At 44.9% G+C, this 20,878-nt stretch overlaps 1 protein-coding gene and 1 long non-coding RNA gene across 19 annotated transcripts in view; one reads left to right on the top strand and one right to left on the bottom strand.

Annotated features, from left to right (window-relative positions):
- BRSK2 (BR serine/threonine kinase 2) overlaps window positions 1–20,878 on the bottom strand; it is a 532,635-nt gene that overhangs the window by 487,972 nt on the left and 23,785 nt on the right. The window lies entirely within an intron of this gene.
- Window positions 16,470–20,717, top strand: LOC143828743 (uncharacterized). The gene is made up of 2 exons (XR_013227842.1): window positions 16,470–16,758; window positions 20,544–20,717. It is a non-coding gene; the product is annotated as an uncharacterized LOC143828743 (long non-coding RNA).

Genomic DNA, 20,878 nt, shown 5'->3' with positions numbered 1-20,878 from the left:
AACCATACATGCAACATTTTAACAGAATTCACAGATCATAATTCCTGGGCTAAGCAGCCAACTGTGGTAAAGGAAAAACTTTCATTTCCTGCTCCCTGTTTGTACACACGGATGCCAGTGTCCAGATGAGACCTGGCAATTCCCCAGAATTATAACTCATTTACAGACTGCAGAGAACAATTATCCTGAAGGCAATGGCTGCTTTGGAGGGGGGACTCTGTGGCATTGCACCTCACTGAAGTCCCTGCTCTCCCCAAATCTCCAGGAGTTTCCCAGTCTGGATCTAGCAACCCTACTCCTCCATCCCCCATCAGTGGCCGGGAGGGCTGGCAACCCTATGCACATTATTAGTTAGAGTAGCGATCCCCAACCTGTGGGCCGCGGACCACTTGTGGTCCTTCAACTAATTGGAGGTGGGCCCCGAAGGACACCTTCTCCCCCCGCCCCCCAGCCCTTTACTTCATCCCCCCCACAGCCCTTTACAACACACTTCATTGTTGTGGCGTGTCTGTATCTTATTTTGATGGGATGTTTAAACATTACCATAGCGACCAGAGAGCGTTAGGGCAGTGGTTGAGAGTAGAGGAGTAAACTACCCCCCCCCCACCGGGCCTCAGTAAAAGGCGTTGAGTGGTCCCCGGTGAGTGGCCCCCGGTGATAAAAAGGTTGGGGACCACTGAGTTAGAGGATTAAATTCATGTTTAATATGTATCATGTGGATGGAGGAGATGGAAGATTCTGCCTTGCACAGAATTCAAATGAAATGTTTGTTAGTTCCCTTCCAGATTTATTACATTGGCAGCCAACTAGGCCTAATGGGAAGTTTTTGGTTAGGAAAAACATTAAAGAAAGCTCATGAGAATCAAAACACATTACGGTGAAACAAATGCGATTTCTCAGGGAAGTCCCACTCATGCCTAAACTATATGCCTGCAGTAAGAATTCACTGCTGGGTAGTTGTGGCTCAAGAAGCTGAGAGAACATCTGAATCTCCTTCAATGCAAGGTGCCCTCACCAGAGTTGCTGACCCCCATGAGATGTGGTAACAACATGTATTTGTTCCTTGATATCTGATTAACTCACTTGAGAAAAGAACTCTCATGTTCTCACAGACAGAAGGAACTTCAATTCCATGGAAATCATGTTTAACAGTGGCCAACCTGCTGAAAGAACGTTGGAACATGGTTTGTTACATCTTTGGAAGAAAGCAGAGATATTTTGGTACTGCTTCCTAAGAATCAGTGCATCAGGCAGGATTAGACACTTCTTGAGTTTGTATTATTGTTATTGTTATTGTTATTGTTATTGTTATTGTTATTGTTATTGTTATTGTTATTGTTATTGTTATTGTTATTGTTATTTAATTTTTAGACTGCCCTTCTCCAAATAGGGCGGTTTACAACATAAATAGTTAAAACACAATAAAATCCCCATAAAAACCCCAATTAACATCAACAAAAGTTACATATAACATATAAGCGGCGGTGGTCACAATTCTGATATTAGTTACCTGAGTCCCCCCAAGTTCAGCCTGGTGAGGAGAATAATATTCAGAAGAGGGTGGCACCAATACAATAGATCTAACAATGATCTCGATGTTAGAGATCTCAATATTGGAGGGGATCCTCTGATGGATTTGTGGGAGAGCTGCCCTGGCCTCAACTGTATGCCTGGCGGAAGAGCTCCGTCTTACAGGCCCTGCGGAAAGCTGGTAGATCCCGCAGGGCCCTTAGCTCTTCTGGGAGCTCATTCCACCAGGTTGGGGCCAGGACTGAAAAGGCCCTGGCCCGGGTCGAGGCCAGGCGAACATCCCGTGGGCCCGGGACAACCAGTAAATTCATACCCACAGAGCAAAGTGCCCTGCGGGGGGCATAAGCAACCAAGCGGTCCCGCAGGTAGACGGGACCCAGGCCGCGTATAGCCTTAAAGGTCAATACCAATACCTTGAATCTAATTCGGAAACAGACTGGTAACCAGTGCAGATGACGAAGCACCGGCTGAATGTGGGCCCTCAAAGGTGTTCTAGTGAGGACCCTGGCAGCCGCATTTTGGACCAGCTGTAACTTCCGAGTCAAAGAAAAGGGAAGGCCCGCGTAGAGCGAGTTACAGAAGTCTAATCTGGAAGTGACCGTTGCATGGATCACTGTGGCCAGGTGTTCCGAGGACAGGTAGGGCGCTAGTAGCCGGGCTTGGCGAAGATGGAAAAATGCTGTCCGAGCTACATTGGTGACTTAAGCCTCCACAGAGAGGGAGGCATCAAATGTCACCCCCAAATTCCTGGCAACTGGTGCAGGTGTTAATTGCACCCCATTCAGGCATGGGAGGCGTGCTTCCTGGTCCTGCCCTCTTCTGCCCAGCCACAGGACCTCCGTCTTGGAGGGGTTGAGTGTCAGGCGACTCTGCCTGAGCCATCCAGCTACCGCTTCCAAACAGCTGGCAAATGTATCCGGGGTGGAGTCCAGATATATATAATGCTAGATTTAAAGCCCATTTTACTGTAGATAAAATGGGCACTAGATGGCATTGGCACTGGGAAAGGGTAGGCCTGGCTGGCGTAGCACAGGCCAGCACGGGGCCGCAGGAGGCTTGCCCCCCCTCCCCCCAGCGGAGCGCAGAAGGTGTTGGGAGGGCCGGGGCTGCATGGAGGGGAAGCGGCGTACCTTTGGGCGGCATCGGCTCCTGATCTGGCAGATTTGTGGACGTTGTAGTCCGGGCGGAGCTGAGGCGGGCGGCGATGTTGTGGGACACGGGGCTGTCGGCGGCGTAGTCCGGGCGGAGCTGAGGCGGGCGGCGATGTTGTGGGCCGCGGGGCTGTCGGCGGCGTAGTCCGGGCGGAGCTGAGGCGGGCGGCGATGTTGTGGGCCGCGGGGCTGTCGGCGGCGTAGTCCGGGCGGAGCTGAGGCGGGCGGCGATGTTGTGGGCCGCGGGGCTGTCGGCGGCGTAGTCCGGACGGAGGTGAGGCGGGCGGCCATGTTGTGGGCCGCGGGGCTGTCGGCGGCGTAGTCCGGGCGGAGCTGAGGCGGGCGGCCATGTTGTGGGCCGCAGAGCTGTCGGTGGCGTGGTGTGGATGGCGAAGCAGCTCGGCGGCGCGCTCCGAGTCTGCGTGGCCATTGGTGTTGTGTGCACGGCGGCGGCGAAGGGCGTCGGAAGCGGGGAGGCGGCGCCTAAAGTTTGCGGATGTCGGCGGCAGCGGGGAGCCGGAGAAAGGCGGCGAACGGAGGAGTGGCAAGTGGGGGAGTGGGGGTGGGAAGGGTGTGCCGGTTGGTGGCTGGGGATGTGGCGGGCGGGGACAGACGTTCGGGGTGGGGGTTGGAAGCGCTGGGGTGTCGTTTGGAAGGGCATAGGCAGGGTAGGGCATGCAGTGGGCGGAGGGGAAGGTTTTTCCCCGAAGTCCTGGGCTGTGGGGCAACGCTCCTGCCCAGCAGCCACCCGGCAAGGAACAGCCATCCTTCAGGAGAGCTTCGCGGCTCCTGATTCGCTCCTCTGAGTTTTTATCCCGGACAGAGCCCACCCTAACTCCTCCCCACCTGCCCTTACTGCTTTATTTAGTCCGTGGCGCCCATGGCGCCACGGGCGGTTTAAAGATAATGAAAAATACAATATAACCCCCTGGACAGAAAAACAATAAACGATGGTGGGAAACAGTCTAACCCCCCCCCAATCAATCCCCAATAGCCACCATCATCCTTAGGAGAAGAACCTATGCCCAGTTATCAAATGCAGTGCCTCTAAAGGCTTATATAGAGGCCTTTATAGACAGGGACCCGATCTTCCTGGCCTGGTCTCACCAAATGCCTGGTGGAACAGCTCCGTCTTGCAGGCCCTGCAGAACGTTGACAGCTATATCAGAGCCCTCAGCTCTTCTAGGAACTCATTACACCAGGTCAGGACCAGGACTGAGAAAGCCCTGACTGGTCGAGGCCAGTCAAACCTCCCGGGGACCGGGGACCACCAGCAAATTCATACTTGCAGAGCAGAGGGCCCTGTGGGGGGCATAAGGAGACAAGCAGTCCCTCAGATAAACAGGGCCCAGGCCGCAGATGGTCTTAAAGGTAAGAACCAAAACCTTGAACCTGATCCAGAAGCCAATTGGTAGCCAATGCAGCTGCCTCAGCATAGGCTAAACATGTGCCTTCCAAGATGGTCTCATGAGGACCAGCTGCATTTTTTGTACCAACTGCAATTTCCAGAACAGAGACAGGGGAAGGCCCGTGTAATCCTGCCTGCCTGCACACTTTCAAGAACTGAAAATACTCTCTGTTTATACTGTTCATTCTGGAAAGGCAAAAGAAGCTCCCCCCCTCCCCTTTTAAGGACAATAACAACCTAAGAAAGGAACATCAATTTCAAAAACAACTAAGGGGGAAATATTAAAACTCTCTCACATGACACTGTGACCTTAGTCCAAATAGGAGCCACATATAGACACGATTTCCCTTTTAAAAGAAACATCTGGAAATCTCTTAGCATCTTATCCTGTTTAGCTCTAAAACATCTGCATAGCATGGAATTATATCATGTCAGTCACCGCATTTGCATGGGCAAAGTGCATTTTGCACTGTAGAAGAGCTATAATGTGGAAGAATCAAAGAAATAAAATAAATAATAAAGAAGCTACAAGAGTTCCTATTGCAGGCAGGACTGTCCATCAAGTGCATTTCTATCTTCATTCTTCCACCAAAATAACTGCTGCAAATTCTAAAATATCCACTTTGATTTCTATAAAGTATATTGATCCCTGCAAATCTGGGGATCCTTGCCAGTTTTAGTTATTTTTGAAACATGCCACAAATCTATCAGTGGAAAGATGCTTTTGCTTCTGCAAGAAAAATCTGAGGTCTCTATCTTAAGAGCTGAAATGGCCATTAACATTACTATACTGCCCTTAATAACTGTGGCCATCACAAATATGAGAAGTCTCAGATTGTCAAAGAAAGGACACAGTGACATTGGAATATGCTTGGCTGCTTGGAAGCATCCTGACAGAACACAAGGAGAGAGGCAGAATGGTTTTAAAGCATTTATAGAATGTTTGTTGAATTTCCCTTGAGGAAATGCAAACTTCAGTTTCTTTAAGACTTTTTTGTATATTAACAAACTACATAATGTCCATAGGACCCAAGGAAGTGCAAGGGGGCAGTTAATGAAATATAAGCTGTCAGAACATCCCACATCTTTCCAAATAAGGTACTTTTCAAACCAAAATAATTCTTATTTTGGTATCAATTTTAAACTGATCGTACACACACTCTTTTCAAACAGTGAAGCCTCATAGAAGCTCTGTAAACTCTGCTGAAAGCAAAGATCAAAGCTTCGTTTCAGGCAACATCTTCCAAAGATCCACTCGTATGAATCGGCATGCAGACATGCACGCAAAAATACTATCCTGTCCTCCTGTCTTCAGATCAATGTCACCAGCAGGTGTCCTGGGAACAGAAGGGCAACCAAGCCAGTGACAGTATTCAAACTACTCCACTGACTTCAGTGAATGTAGGTGCTGCACTTTACTGAACCTATGTGTTTCCCAAAGGACAGCTAGAGTGTTTCATATAAAATAGATCATCATGAAAACAATGGTCTGGGGTTGTTTGAGGCTCACTCTGCCACTCCCTTGAAGAGTGTCTGCTCAGGAAGGTCAGCAGGTCAGGTACACCTCAAGATGAGTAGGAATAGGTTTAAAGTTACCAAATGTAATGCCGACATCTAGTTTCTTTGCAGTCTCTTTCTCTGGTTCTTCAGACACTGGGACCATGCTAATCTCCAGCATTATCTTAATGGTTGCCATTCACATCCTATGAAGTAGTGTAACTGAGCCTTTCCAATTGCTTATTAAGCCAAGTTCCTTATTAAGTACGTGTTACTTACTAAACAAAGTCTCTCTTGCAATTACCTCAATCAAGGAAAGAGGGGAAAGAATTCAGACAATTTACTTTCAAACTCTACAGCCAGAACCAGGAGGAGACATGATAGAAGAAGAAGAAGAAGAAGAAGAAGAAGAAGAAGAAGAAGAAGAAGAAGAAGAAGAAGAAGAAGAAGAAGAAGAAGAAGAAGAAGAAGAAGAAGAAGAAGAAGAAGAGTTGGTTCTTATATGCCGCTTTTCCCTACCCAAAGGAAGCTCAAAGCAGCTTACAGTCGCCTTCTCATTCCTCTCCCCACAACAGACACCCTGTGGGGTGGGTGAGGCTGAGAGAGCGCTGATATCACTGCTCGGTCAGAACATCTTTATCAGTGCTGTGGTGAGCCCAAGGTCACCCAGCTGGCTGTATGTGGGGGAGTGCAGAATCGAACCTGGCATGCCAGATTAGAAGTCCGCACTCCTAACCACAACACCAAACTGGCTCTCTACACCAAACTGGCTCTCTCTGCCAATATATGCCACCATCTGTTTTTGCCTTTATTATTATTTCTATTTATATATGGGTTTTATATAGTATTTTATGGATTTTATATTGTTAACCTCCCTGAGATGGTTGTCATGAGGGGTGGTATAAAAATCTAAATCTAAATCAATATGTTGTTGTTTTGTTTTTTGGTGAAAAGCAGCTCTGGGGAATCGATAAAGCAAGGCAGAAAGGACACTTAACTTTTCCTTTGTTATGGTTCCTTGTTCAAACCACTCCACATGTGTGTGTTTTTGGCATGATTCCAGGAGTTGGGAGGGCAGGACAAACATTGTTTTGCAACCTTATAAAAGACTCCCTACTCCCATATGAATCGACCTCAACATTAAGGACAGATTTGCTTTGGGAACCACCACCTTCTGAGACTAGATGAGCTGCAACCTGGGAAATAGAATTCCCTCCCCAGAGAGGTTCGTCTGTCATATGGACACATGAGACTGCTTTACAGTGAATGAGCCCATAAGACTGATAGTGGCTCTCCAAGGTCTCAGGCTGAGATCTTTCATATCACCTCTTTTTGACTGGAGTAGTCGGGGACCGAGTCTGGCACCTTCTGCAGGCCAAGCAGATGCTCTCGCACTGTGCCACAACTCCTCCGTTCTATCATTGTCTTCTACTAGTGGCTGAAGACTTTGTTTGTTTTGACTGACATTCCCTCACTGATTTTCTCTTACCCTTCCCACTCATGTCCTTTGTATGTGTTTCATTTATAATTGTTTTCATATATTTATAAGTATTTTAAATCTTGTTTTAATGGGTGTTTTTCTTCTTCAGCACCTTGGGAACTCTGAGTTGAATGGAAAGATGTTTCTGAAATGTTTGAATTTAAACAAATTAAGTCCCTGGAGTGGCAGACTGTGGCAGACTGTGACTGTTTCTGCATGGAGGACTCACCCATTTGTTATGCCGCACTGTCCCTTGATTTTTTGGCCTTGGGAAAGCTCCCAATCTTTTCCAATGTCTGCATGGGGGAGCCTTTGGCCTGCTTCCCTTTTGTCTGCCGCATTATTTTTTTCTATGTGAGGTAGCCGAGGGACAGAGAGTGAAAACTTCCCCATCCTCCATGGCTGAAATCTTTTAAAATCTGGTTATTGCATTATGACACTGCAGGGTTTTAACAAGCAAGGAACTTTTTTGTCCATGGAGGAGTGAAAACAAGAAAAGCCAAGCCACTGTATATAATTTTTCCCCCAAACTGGTGTCCTCCATGCCATTCCAGAAGCTGTGAGTGAGGTCCTGCAAGCTAAATAGACAACACACAACATAGACAACAGCAAAATTGTATACAACTGTACAAGCTTGCCTCTTGTGTTTTCTATTTAATTTGCAGGACCTCACTCACAACTTCGGGAACAGCACTCTGGAGTGCCTGTTGCTTTTAATGTATAATGTACCCCCAAAAAAGTACTTGCTTGTTAAAATGCCACAGTATCATAATACAATAACCCTGTATAAAAGATTTTAAAAATAGGTGAGGGTGGGAAGGGGAAAGTCTTGACTGAGCAGTACCCTGCTCTTCCCAGGTTCACAGCCCCGTCCCCCCCCCCAAATCCCTAGTTATGTTGGAATTGCATTTTTTTAAGGGGGTGGGGGATGTTGCCAGGGCAGATGGCAGAAGTGATGCTTGGGGTGGGATGGGTGGGAGCAAGGGCAGGGAAAGCACGACATAGGAAAAACTGATTTGTCCTGCTTTCACATGGCCCAGTCTCAACATACACTCATTGGATTTTGTGGCAAAAAATGGAATGTGGATTTATCTATCGACCCTTGATGTGGGGCAAGTCAGGACAGCCCTGGGACCCCACAGGAAAGGGCCTGATTCCATGTGGAATGGGGGGGGGACACCCAGATGTGAACAAATGGTGTTCTGAGCCTAATCAGAAATGCAGAAACAGTCTGTGCACAAAGAAAATGCTGAGTATCTCCCATACTCTTCACTGCCACTTTGGTATTCAAAGTTCTCTCTTGTCTTCCACTGGCTTTTTATTATGTGTGTATGTTAGCAATGTACAGCTGCCCTAAAAGGTCACAGAATTACAGGCATTCTGTATATCTGTGGAAAACCACATGGAAGGGAGAGGGAAACTGACCACAACATGCTAGTGGAGGCTTAAAATGAATTAAGGAAAATGATAAGAGAATCTGGTGTTTAGTGCCTATTCATATTAGAGGCAGTCAGATTCCTACTTCTAGCAATATGGATGAACTAGCAAGAAAGCCCATTGCAACCAGGAATGCAATGGGCGCTAGGACCCAGGGGACACCAGGAGGTGTTTTTTTTTTCTGCTGCGTGGAGCTGTGAAAGGCTCCTACAGGGTTTTTTTTTCCTGCTGCTTGGAGCTGGGAAAGGCTCCTTCAGGGTTTTGTTTTCTGCTGCTTGGATCTGCGAAAGGCTCCTACAGGGTTTTTTTTTCTGCTGCTTGGAGCTGTGAAAGGCTCCTGCAGGGTTTTTTTTTTCTGCTAGCTCTCGTGGGCGTGCCGGCTTGGAGCTCCTACAGGGGTTTTTTTTCCTGCTGCTTGGAGCTGGGAAAGGCTCCTTCAGGGTTTTGTTTTCTGCTGCTTGGATCTGCGAAAGGCTCCTACAGGGTTTTTTTTTCTGCTGCTTGGAGCTGTGAAAGGCTCCTGCAGGGTTTTTTTTTTCTGCTAGGTCTCGTGGGCGTGCCGGCTTGGAGCTCCTACAGGGGTTTTTTTTTCTGCTGCTTGGAGCTGGGAAAGGCTCCTTCAGGGTTTTGTTTTCTGCTGCTTGGATCTGCGAAAGGCTCCTACAGGGTTTTTTTTTCTGCTGCGTGGAGCTGCGAAAGGCTCCTACAGGGTTTTTTTTTTCTGCTGCCTCTCGTGGGCGCGGCGGCTTGGAGCTCCTACAGGGTTTTTTTTTTCTGCTGCCTCTCGTCGCGCTAGCGGCGAAAGGCTCCTCCGGGGGTGTTTCTTTTTTTTCTGCAGCTTCTCGGCGGCTGGAGTCTTGTGTTGTGTTTGCGGCGGGGGCTTCCTTGGGGCCGGCCTGACGCGGTGAGAGACGCTTCGCGCCTCTCACCACGTCAGGCCGGGAGCAACTGCGAGCCGCGCTGAGCGCGGCTCGCAGTTGCTGGGGCTGGGAATCGGAGGGACCAATCGGCAGGCGCTTCGCGCCTGCCGTTTGGTCCCTCCGGTTGTCTGTCATGAGGAAGGGTCCAATCCGGACCCTTCCTCATCCCGGACACATCCCGCCCCAGAACCCCTTACTGTTTTATTTAGTCCGTGGCGCCCGCGGCGCCACGGGCGGTGTACAGATATTTGACACACCACTGCAAAAGAGAGAGAGAGACAAAAAATGACAATGAGCTTGCACATGAAGGTATATACCTTGAATAAACATTGTTGGTCTTAAAGGGGCCACTGGACTCAGACTTTGCTAGATAAACAAAGTTTTCCTGAGCTTTCTTAATGGCATGCCAAAAGCTAGTCATGTCTGATTTCAACATAAAACTTGGTTGAAATAACTGTGCAAGTAAATCCTCAAGAAATTCATACATCTGGGGAATAAGTTTATGAATCACTGTTGACTCATCTGTCACAAAAGATGCAGGAAGAAGGAAATCCTTGAGGTATTGGTAGATAAACCCCCACTTTCCCTATTAAAAAAACAAACCACTTTGATCTGCAAAACATGACTCATCCAAACTCATGCCCAGTGGGGAGCTTACAGATTTGTCTTCTAAACTTTTCTATACTTTCAGCGACTATCCAGAGAAATGCAATGGCCTTGCAATAGTTTCTTCCATATATTATATGTGTTCCCACTGCAGACTTTTCAGCACATATCTCATTCTCCCCCAGTCTCCCTCCCCAAACCTCTTCCCGTCAAAAATAACTGTACTGCATTCCTCAAAACACACACCTCCCCATTAGGTTATGTTAACTTCTTCTACCAACAGACGAAAGCCTTCATTTTGGCTGTTCCTTGTGCTCAAAGGAACAAAGTGCAGACATAGGAATAAAAGTGCCCCAGCCATACTTCCTTGAAGTAAATGGGAAGGATCTACATAAATATGGTGATTTTCCCATAGGCTTACCTACACTTCACAAAACTATCTCAGCTACATCCAACAGGGCTTGTTTTCTTGTCAGGCAGGCTGTCATGAGAAATACTTCTGGTTTGCACGGAGGGAGAGTGACAGAAAGTGAGAGCAATGATGCAACCATGCATCCACTCAGAAAACAGATGCCAAGAGCCACAATCAATGCCAAAGCAAAGGGATGGATGCACTGTCCCCTTGTGTTGGCCCTGGAACCCTTACACTGAAACCTATGCACTCCTGTGACAGATCAGCAGAGAGTATAATCCAGCTGAAGATAACTAAAACCAGAACCAGAAACTCTTCTCATTGTCCCTGTGTTGCAAGGGATGTTTCTTTGGGATGTGATTAATGCTGATCAAGAACAGTGGCACAAAACAAGGTGACAAGACCTTGTAGTACAGACTGTTATATGCAGGGTGTAGTCTGCACAGGGATTTTTACCCACTGCCCGCTCAAATAAATCCCTGCCATCTTCACTGAATTCCATTTCCACTTTGATTTTGGGAGCTTTAAATTTCTCCTCTGCAATATGCACAATTGATCTGGAGTGACCCTACCTTTCCCCATGATATCCAGAAGTAGATATAAGCCTCGATATTTCAAAAATTGGCATCAGTAAATGTGCAGATCTCTGCTTTTTGTGAATTAACTTGCTGGCTTGTGCCTCCAACGCTGCAGCAAATCAGTCTTCCCTGTTTGGCCAGACCGTCAGTTCAAAGACTTCCTGGTTCCCAGTTGCAAGGCATGTCTTAAAGTGACTGTGCTCGAGAAGCCCTAAGTTCTCTTAGCAGAGATTTGCCTCTTATTTCCCCCTCCTCTGCTGTCTCCAATCCTCTCCCCCCCACCCCCATTCAAGAAAAGAGACTCCTGCAGCACCCCTCCCCACTCTGAGCTTTCCCAATTGAGTGTAGAACACTTTCTGTTTCAATTGGGGGGGGGGAATAGAGGAATAGAGGGGGGGGATAGAGTTCAAATCGATCTGGATTCAGCAGGATCCACAATGGAAAAAACAAAGTAAACGCAGAATCAGCCCTAGATCAGTGACTCTGTGACTGAATCTCATAGTGTATTACTTTAACTTCAGCAAGCCTCCAATCTGCTGGTTCACAGGAACCAAAGCAAAAGGATTGGCCTAGGTTTTTCCCCGGTAGCCAACGCTCAGTAAACGCAGAGGAGCAAAAGTCCTCCCGTGTTTAATTTAAGAGTGTTAAAAGGATCATGAACTACACAGCTTCACCTAATGCTGTACTTATTGCTGAAACTATTAATGTAGAATATGTTAGAAGTTTCCGCACTTGAAATTGGGAAGAACAAGGCATGGAGAGTCTGAAGAGAAAGGGCAGGTAAATACAATAAATAATATACTGTCATCAGGGACTTGAAAAAGTCATAAAGAGCTCCAGCACCTATACAGTACTGAAGTCCTTCACAGCTTTTCATAATGCCTGCATTTATCCTTCATAAAAGCCATCTGGCATGTCCTTCACTTGTGCAGTTAAGGGACCTTTAATTTACCGTGGCATGTACATGCAAAAATATGTTTTATGCCTGTTTATATAAAACGTATATCTCTATATAAACTTTTGTCAGAAGATATTTTATCTATGGCACTTTATGATTAGCCATAAATCCCCTGGGATTTTTTTTGTTTAAACTCAATGCACTATAAATCCAAAAGGAGCCCTCCATCTCTTTATAGATAAACCACCATCTAACCCCTTTCTTATCTGCCCCACACAGCAGCTTCACCCAACCCGCTCTTCCCCTGCCATCAGAAAATATATTTTCTCTCCCTTACAAAGTCAAGCCTCTAACAAGGCTGTTCCTTTTTAAATGTCACCATCTTTTCTCTGGATCTATTTTTTTAAATGTCATTTACTGGGAAAGTATTTCCCCTGAAGACTACATCTAGGAATGCTGAATTCCATTTACAATCGCCCCCCACCAGCTCACACACACCACCTGTTAGGATGGCTTAAAACAGATTTCTTACATAGAAAACAAGGGTGGAAGCAATACAATGCGGGGAGGAAGAGGTCAATAGATAAACTCACTGTGACTCAACAGCCTATGTATTCCATGAATCCTCAATCCCCATAAAGTATATCACCAAATGAAGGCTGGGGTAACAGGTAGCAAAATTGTGATAGAAGGCAGCCATACAAGAACAAGGGAGAGGATGCCTTTAAAATGCCTAATAAAAATGGAACCTCAGTTTATGGATGGTTCCATTTATGTACCAAAAGAAATATGTGGTCCTTATCCATATACTACTTAGCCCTATTCTCATTGGTTTTTATCACAAGGTAATGTTTGAATTGTAGCAATATTCAAAAATATTAGTCAGCCCTATCATACAGTGCATCATTAAGTGAGTCATTAGTGATAAGGCTTTAGTTCATAAAACTGAATTAAGCAAGCTAGCCAAGTAAACATCTACTGTAAGGCTCAAACATTTGCCTGGAAATGACCATGTTCTGTCTGTATATCTGCTCCTTCCCCCTGTCCCACAAGTCTTACATTTAATTCTGCTAATTTCTGAGAGCTACTTACTAAGTAATACAAAAATCTTTTCCAATAAATTTTAAAATAAGGGTAACTAAACACATGATAAGACAATGGATGGCAAAGAAGTTGGACCCTTCCACTTTCAATTATCTGATGTAATGTGTGAAGGAAGAACTTGTGCAACATTTCAAGGCTGAAATGCGGGAACTCCAGAAGTATCCAAATGCACAAAGACAAGCAATTTGCAAATGCTTCCTCCCCTCTTCTCAGTTATGGCAAAACTATTCAGACAGGAGAGGGTTGCTTTGGGGTTGGGTGTTCTTCCTATTTTTGCTTCATTCTTTCAACATCTTCCCACATGTCCATACAAGTTCACTGACACTCTTTCAAATACTTAAAAGACAGCAATCATGTCCCCTCTCAATCTCCTCTTCTACAAGCTGAACATTCATCTCTCTCCTCTGAACTCTTTCAATTTTATCCATGTCCTTCTTGAAGTGAGGCCTCCAGAACTGCACACACTTCTCCAGCTGGGGGTCTGGCCAATGTGGAATACAGTGGGACTATGACATATTGCGATTTTGATATGATGCCTCTGTTGGTACAGCCCAAGACTAAATTTGCCTTTACCACCACATCATACTGTCTGCTCATATTTAGTTTACAGTTCACAAGTACTCCATGATCACGCTCACAAACACTGCTACCCAGAAGTATATCTCCCATCTAGTATTCATGTTTCTCATTTATGTGACCCAGATATAAAACTTTGTATTTATCCTTATTGAATTGCATCTTGTCCTCATTTGCCCACTTTTCCAACATGTTCAGGTCTCATTGAACTCTATCCCTGTGTTCTGGGATATTCACTACTCCTCCCAATTTAGTGTCATCTGCAAATTAAATAAATCCCTCCACCCCCTCATCAAGATCACTGATGAAAATATTGAAAAGCTGCCAAAAATCTTAGACTGCATATTTATAAAATAGCATGGTATTTATAGAATTATCCCCTGAGTTCCCATGATAGTGTTTCACAGTAGTTAGCAACACAGCTAAGAATGACTGAAGTCCTGGACCATGGAAGTAGAAAAGGAAGGCCAATGGGTGAAATTATTACTGATATTAAAACTCCTCTGAGACCAGAATTATTCTCTTTAGCAGATGTTGCTTGGAAGTGAAGAGTAAAGCGAAAAAGAAGTAGAGTTTTATATCTGCATGCGGCAACACTCACACTGAGGACAGTCTGGTTTATTCCACATTCTATTCCAGAAACATTTATGAGCTATAAAAGAGCTGTTTTGTAGCAATCTGAATTAGTCTCTTCCCTCTTGAATGGCTCTTCTTTAAGTTGGTTGGTGAAACTCAACCACAAAAAAGCTGAACAATTTTACATAACATTAATTTAGACATTGTTTCTCTTTTTCAAGGCAAGTCTTTTCTTTCATGATTTTTCAGGCATCAGAAGATATGGCATCCCAACATGGAAGTCAGATAAAACAGAAAATGCTAATACGATGAAACATAAAGGAATAAGTTGTTTGCTCCTTTAAACAGGAACATCGACCTCTCCTCACACCCCCATTTCTTGATCACACTGTTAATTTAACACAAGTTTATATTTTTCAGCTGTACCTGGATGCCTCAAAGCATGCTATATCATGGCATGACTGTCCCTCTGTGGGTGATGGACTTTTCACACATCTCACCCATTCATGCAATCAATAGCTTTCGGTGTGTTCAAGAGGAAGTTGCCAGTTAACTTGTGTCATGCTGACTTCCAAAGATCAATCTGCAAACAATGCTGTGCTTTGTATGTAGCCAATGACCACTGCAAATACAGGTGTAACAGATTAATCGGATAGAAGCAAGAAGTATTTTTACAGCTGAAAGGCAACTTTTTAAAAACAGGTTTTATTGGAGCTTGAATATCTTCAGCAAGGGAGATGCTGGACAGTTCCCTTTACCAGCCAGAGAATGAATAATTTTCTTCTCTAGTACACAGCTTCCTGTAGTAGAAAATTGAACAGAAAGGTTACTTCTATGGGGTCAGGAAAAGCATGGGATAAAATGCACTATGACAAATCTTGGTGGTGTAAATCTCCATAAAACCAGGTACACAAAGCCAAGGTCTTATTTTCAGGTCAGCACTTCAAGTGCAGAAACAGTGAAGAAAAAGGGCCAAGCCCCATCCCAGCAATTTCTGTACTCTATGTACAAATGTGCTCTCTGCAGAGTAAGAGTGGCAATAAAAGGCTGGCCTTTAATGGACACACCTGCTAGAAAGAGGGGAAAGAGCAATCTGTTGTAATTCACCCAGTACTGCTATCAGCTAGGAAGTTTTGAAATAGCATTTCATCAGAACCAAAAGAAGGAGATCTAAATGCTTTAGTGATATACAACAATCTTTTAATAAGTCCATTAAAACTACTTGCTGTTTCCAATGAAAAGCATATGAAACTGCAAATACTTAAAGGAATAAACTAGATGACATAGAGAAGGCAGGAGTATGTATTGTTTTGCTTCACTTACAGTGCCATCCTATACAGAGTTACTCCAGTCTAAGCCCACTGCTTTCAATTAGCTTACAGTGGAGTATACCTGCATAGGATGGAACAGTCAATATGTTAGATAAGATCTAAATAACTTAAATCCTGAGGAGTTACATCTAGCTCACAAAGCCAGTATCTAGCTCCCCACATAGGGTAAAGAAAAGCCTTGGCAGGCAGGACCCACTCACTGCTCAACAATTTCATATCCTAGAATATATTTCAATTTATCTTAATAATTTACTCCCACCCTGAATTTTCCTGTCCTAACCTATCTCACCAAGGTTTTTGGAAAGAGGATAACTTCCTATAAATTGCCCTTTTTGGAGGAAGGTTCAATAAAAATATTTTTATATTACTATTAATTTACTATCTAGGCTGCCCCTATCCGGCAATAGTCTCAGCGCGGTTTACAACATTAAAATTACATACAAAATAGAACCATCTGTACACCGCCCGTGGCGCTGCGGGGGCCACAGACTAAATAAAACAGTAAGCCCTCCTGGGGCGGGATGTGTCCGGGATGAGGAAGGATCTGGATTGGACCCTTCCTCATGACAGACAATCGGAGGGACCAATCGGCAGGTGCAAAGCGCCTGCCGATTGGTCCCTCTGATTCCCAGCAACTGTGAGCCGTGCGCAGCGTGGCTCGCAGTTGCTCCTGGCCTGACGCGGCGAGAGGCGCTTTGCATCAGCCCGCCGCCCGAGGGAGCCCCCGGCAGTCGCGCGGAGCGCGGCTGCTGGGGGCTCCCTGGCCGGTGGCCTGATGCGCCGAGAGGCGCGAAGCGCCTCTTGCCGCGTCAAGCCGCCCCTCAAGGAAGCAACGAGGGAGCCCCTGGCAGTCACGCGGAGCGCGGCTGCCGGGGGTTCCCTGGCCAGCGGCCTGACGCGCCGAGAGGCGCAAAGCGCCTCTCGCCGCGTCAAGCTGCCCCTCAAGGAAGCAACTGCGAGCCGCGCGCAGCGTCAGGCCGCCGCCCAGAGAGCCACCGGCAGCACAAAATGGCGCCCTTGGAAGCCACCTCAATCCTGAACGAGGACAATGCCGCAAAAAACATGCCGCCCTCCGGAGCCCCCGCCAGCCTAACCGACGACAACTCCGCCAAAAAACATGGCCGCCGACCAGAAGACGCCGCCAAGGAGCCGCCGCGACTGCTGCATGAAGCACCAGCACAGCCACTGCACAGTGCGCCCGCAGACAGCAACACAGCACCGCCGCTGCCCACCCTCGCAAAACGCCCCTTACAGGTAAGCCACCTTCCCTCACCCTACCCTCCCCAGTCCCTCGCTCTGCCCCCGCCTGCCAGTGCCCATTGTATCTATTATACAATGGGCTTTTTTACTAGTATATATCTAAAACAGTCAATTAAAAAAACATTAAATAAAGCCAAACAGACAAAACAATAGTTGTATAGGGCAGTCATGCTGGTCTGCACTAGAAGGGCTATATGTATGAATCCAGTAGCACCTAAAAAAGCAAATAAGATTTGGGAGGTATACGCTTTGGAGAGTCAAGCTCCCTTGTATCTGATGGAGGGAGCTTTTGCTCTCCATGGTACATACCCTAAAAATCTTGTTGGTCTCTAAGATGCTAGTGGACTTGACTCTAAATCCTTGATACTAACTTTTGGTGGCAAAAGAGAGGACAAAAATATATTGGCACAGATTTTTATTCTAGTAGATTATAGTGCACAGCAACACAGCCACTGCTTTGCAATGCAAATTTGAATCCACCCATTTACCAGCATGTATCTTTCTACTCATCCTGCTGTATTATATGAGCACAATTTCCATGATCAGACAAGCATCCCCTTAACAGCTGGACAAGGTTTGCTGATTTCACAGCAATCAGTGATCACTGACCCCATCATCATGTCTTTCAAACTAGAGCTACCGGAAAAAAAAAATAATCAGCTTGAGGGGGATGAAAAACAAAATCTTCCATCTGTTCACATTTTCCTCTTTCTAAACTCTGTGTTTTCTATGAGCAGTTTCTTTTTTTGGAAACAGGATGGAGATTTCATGGCTACATTACTTTTGTTTTAACTCAGCTGCCGCCTTGGAGGGAAACATGTACAAAAGAAGGAAGCTGCCTTATAGGGAGTTACACCACTGGATCAGGCAGCCTAGTATTTTCTTCTCTGATGAGGCTCTCCAGGGACTCAAGCAAGGTCTATGCCAGCTCTTCAGGATGCTGGGGGGTACAGCCCAGGATTTTTTGTACTCAAAGCACATGTTCTGTCACTGAATACTTCTCCCTATGTGTGTGAAAAGGGGGGGGCTTTAAATTAATGTTTCTTAACAGCAGTTATGAAGATTTTTTAAAGAGTAACTCTTGGAACTATGATGCCAGTGCACCAATGTTTGAAAAAGGGAGTACAAAATTCTTGCGGATCGTTCTAATCCTGGCATTATGGGACTGGCAGATGTACCAAACCACAAGCAAATCCACAGCACGCTATTTGAGTGTGTGGGCAATTTTTCTTAATGGCACATGATGATCTCACCACCTACACATCACTTGATTTCTAAAACTAGAGGCAGGGGGAGCCAAGTCTTCTGATTAGCAGCTTCCCTGGAAACCCAACCGCTTGACTCCAGAGGTATCAAGACTGATGATCATTATGGAGTGAAAATGTTCCAAGGCTGACATTTCAAACTGGAAGCAGGATTTATGTTCCGACTTAAAGCTAGCCCTCCATGGGTGCATTTACTCCAGCAAGACCAAAAAAAAAAAAAAAGGAACAAGACCAATGTAAAGCTTTATGAATTTGCCTTCCAATGTATAGGCTCTTGGTGGCCAGGATTCAGATAGCAAGAGGATTAGTTTTTTATTAATCTTATTCTATTCACAACAGATTTTACATATGTTGGTGTTTGAATTGTTAGCTGCCCTAAGGATGAGGCAGACAGAAAATCTAACATATGCAACACCATCAGTCTTTGTTGAACCTTGGCTGTATCGTTCCAGTTTTAGTATATGTACTGCCAAAGCAAGCATATTGCCAGAAGTTTCCAAGAAGGGAATTCTAATGCCAGTTGCACATGCTAAATCCTGCTGAAGACTGTTTCACCAAAGCAGTGCAATTCTATACAGAGTTACTCCTGACTAAATTAATGGATTTCAGTGAAATTTGACTGGAGTAATTCTGTACAAGATTACATTGCAAATCTATTACGTGCCATAAAATACACTTTTAATTTGTATTAAACATTTGCAATGTTTAGATTTTTAGAATTTTGTGTACTGTTCAGATGTTTACTTCCCATACAAATTCATGCAGTAGTCCAGTGGTGTCTAGTTTATGTCTTAGTATCCTTAGTGTTTTAAATTGTTGCATAACCATACCCTCCACCTCTTTCAATTATTGTAAAATCTAAGTTTATATTTTAAGCAGAAATTCTGGTTCAGCTCTAGATATATATCCTCTATCTCTCACTTTCACAATACTACTAATACTAAAGAAGGCTTGTATGTCCACTGTCTGAGACATTTACATTCAGGAATGAATTTTCTCCCCAACTGGACTGGCTGAGTGGATGGATCATTATATTTTCCTCTGTAGCATATGGCATAGCTTTACTTGCATTATGCAATCTGAGCTGGGAACTTAGAGCCTATTAATATTTATTTATTTATTTATTTGTGTATTTACTTATTTATTTATTTATTATTGTATTTATATACCACCCTCCCCGAGACTCAGTGTAGTATATATTATAGTCCTAACCCATACATTAAGCTGCTAACATGAATATTCTGCTCACATAAACAGATTTACGTACTTTGGAGAACATATTTATTAGAAAATTATTTCCCTTTTTAAAAAATTTAAGATGATTTACAAAACAGCCACCACTAAAATTCAGTAGAATAAACAATCTTTAAAACCACCACAATAGATTCACATAACAGGACACAGAATCCCAACTCTCCAGTGGGTCCAAAAAAAGCCCTATCTATGGAATGCTCTTCAAATTAAAACAGCCTTATAAACTCCATGAAAGACAAGCAAAGAGGAGGATCTACCCATGTCTTCAGATCCTGTGCAAACGGGGATCAAACACAAAAGCCTGAGTGTACATTGTGGATGTGCAAACTACCCAAATGGAAAGCATAGGAAGGAGAAATCGCCCAGAGCTTTACTGTTACCACATACTGACCAGGTTGCATAAAAGTAAGAGGGCTCCATAATTTCAATACTCTCTGTCAGAGAAGTTGCTGTATTGCCTTCCAAAATGTTTCAAGCCCAGCAAAACGGTGGGGATATATGGAGGTGTCACTTTACAGGAATTTCTGGCAATTCCTAGAGCTGGAAAAGCCAACTTGGTGAAGTGGTTAAGAGCAGCAGCTTCTATCTGTTGAGCTGGATTTGATTCCTCACTCCTCCACGTGCAGCCAGCTTGGTGACCTTGGGCTAGTCACAGTCCTGATAGTGCTGTTCTGACCGATCAGTCCTGCCAGAGCTCTCTCAGCCTCACCTACCTCACAGGATGTCTGTTGTGGGGAGGGGAAGGGAAGGTAATTGTAAGCTGCTTTAAGACTCCTTCAGAAAGTGAAATGTGGGATATAAAAACTTCTACCTTCCATTACTTCTGGGCTTCCTCCAGAAATAAAGAAGTGACATCATAGACATATCTTTCCCCACCACCACCACAATGTAGGCTGCTAGTGAGAGTACAGCCAGCCTTGCTGTATTATGCCACTTTCAATTCAAATAAGCTTTCATACCCTTGAAAATAGGGCTACCATACATTAACAACACTGGTCAATACATTTCTTTTGAAATGTACTTGGAAAAGAACACAATCCAGAACAAGGGGTCATACAGAATATGCTGTTTCACAGTTTCATTACATCTGTGGTTGCATTTCACAGGGAATATTGAGAATCATGGCATATACATCCATCTGGGTTAATGGAAAAGCCAATGCTCAAAAAATTAAAAGATCAATGAAATAAAGACCTCTTAGCTAGTGGATGTGAGCCTGTTGAGAAAAGTTTTGGTTTCCAACAGCATTTGCTTTTACAGGTGCCAGAGAGACGTAAGAAGAGCCCTGATGGATCAGACCTATAATCCATCTAGTCCAGCATCCTGTCTGATACAGTGGCCAACTAGTTCCTCTGGACAGCCAACAACCAGGCATAGAAGCCACGACTATCCCTTGATGTTGCCTCTGGGATTCAGTCACCATGGATATTAGCTATTGATAGACTTCTCCTCCATGAATCTTCAGACTCCCTTCCTGAAAATAGATGCTATGGCATGGATAGACCCACAATTTCCACAGTGAACACAGAAGTAAAAAAAAGTCCCTGCCATCTCCCCATCTTCCTTTAGCAATCCCTTTATTTCTTTGACATCCA

This window comes from Paroedura picta, chromosome 2 (genome assembly GCF_049243985.1).
Source record: "Paroedura picta isolate Pp20150507F chromosome 2, Ppicta_v3.0, whole genome shotgun sequence".
NCBI lineage: Eukaryota > Metazoa > Chordata > Lepidosauria > Squamata > Gekkonidae > Paroedura > Paroedura picta.
The sequence above is the reverse complement of the archived record's forward strand: the minus strand, read 5'-3'. Positions and strand labels throughout refer to the sequence as shown.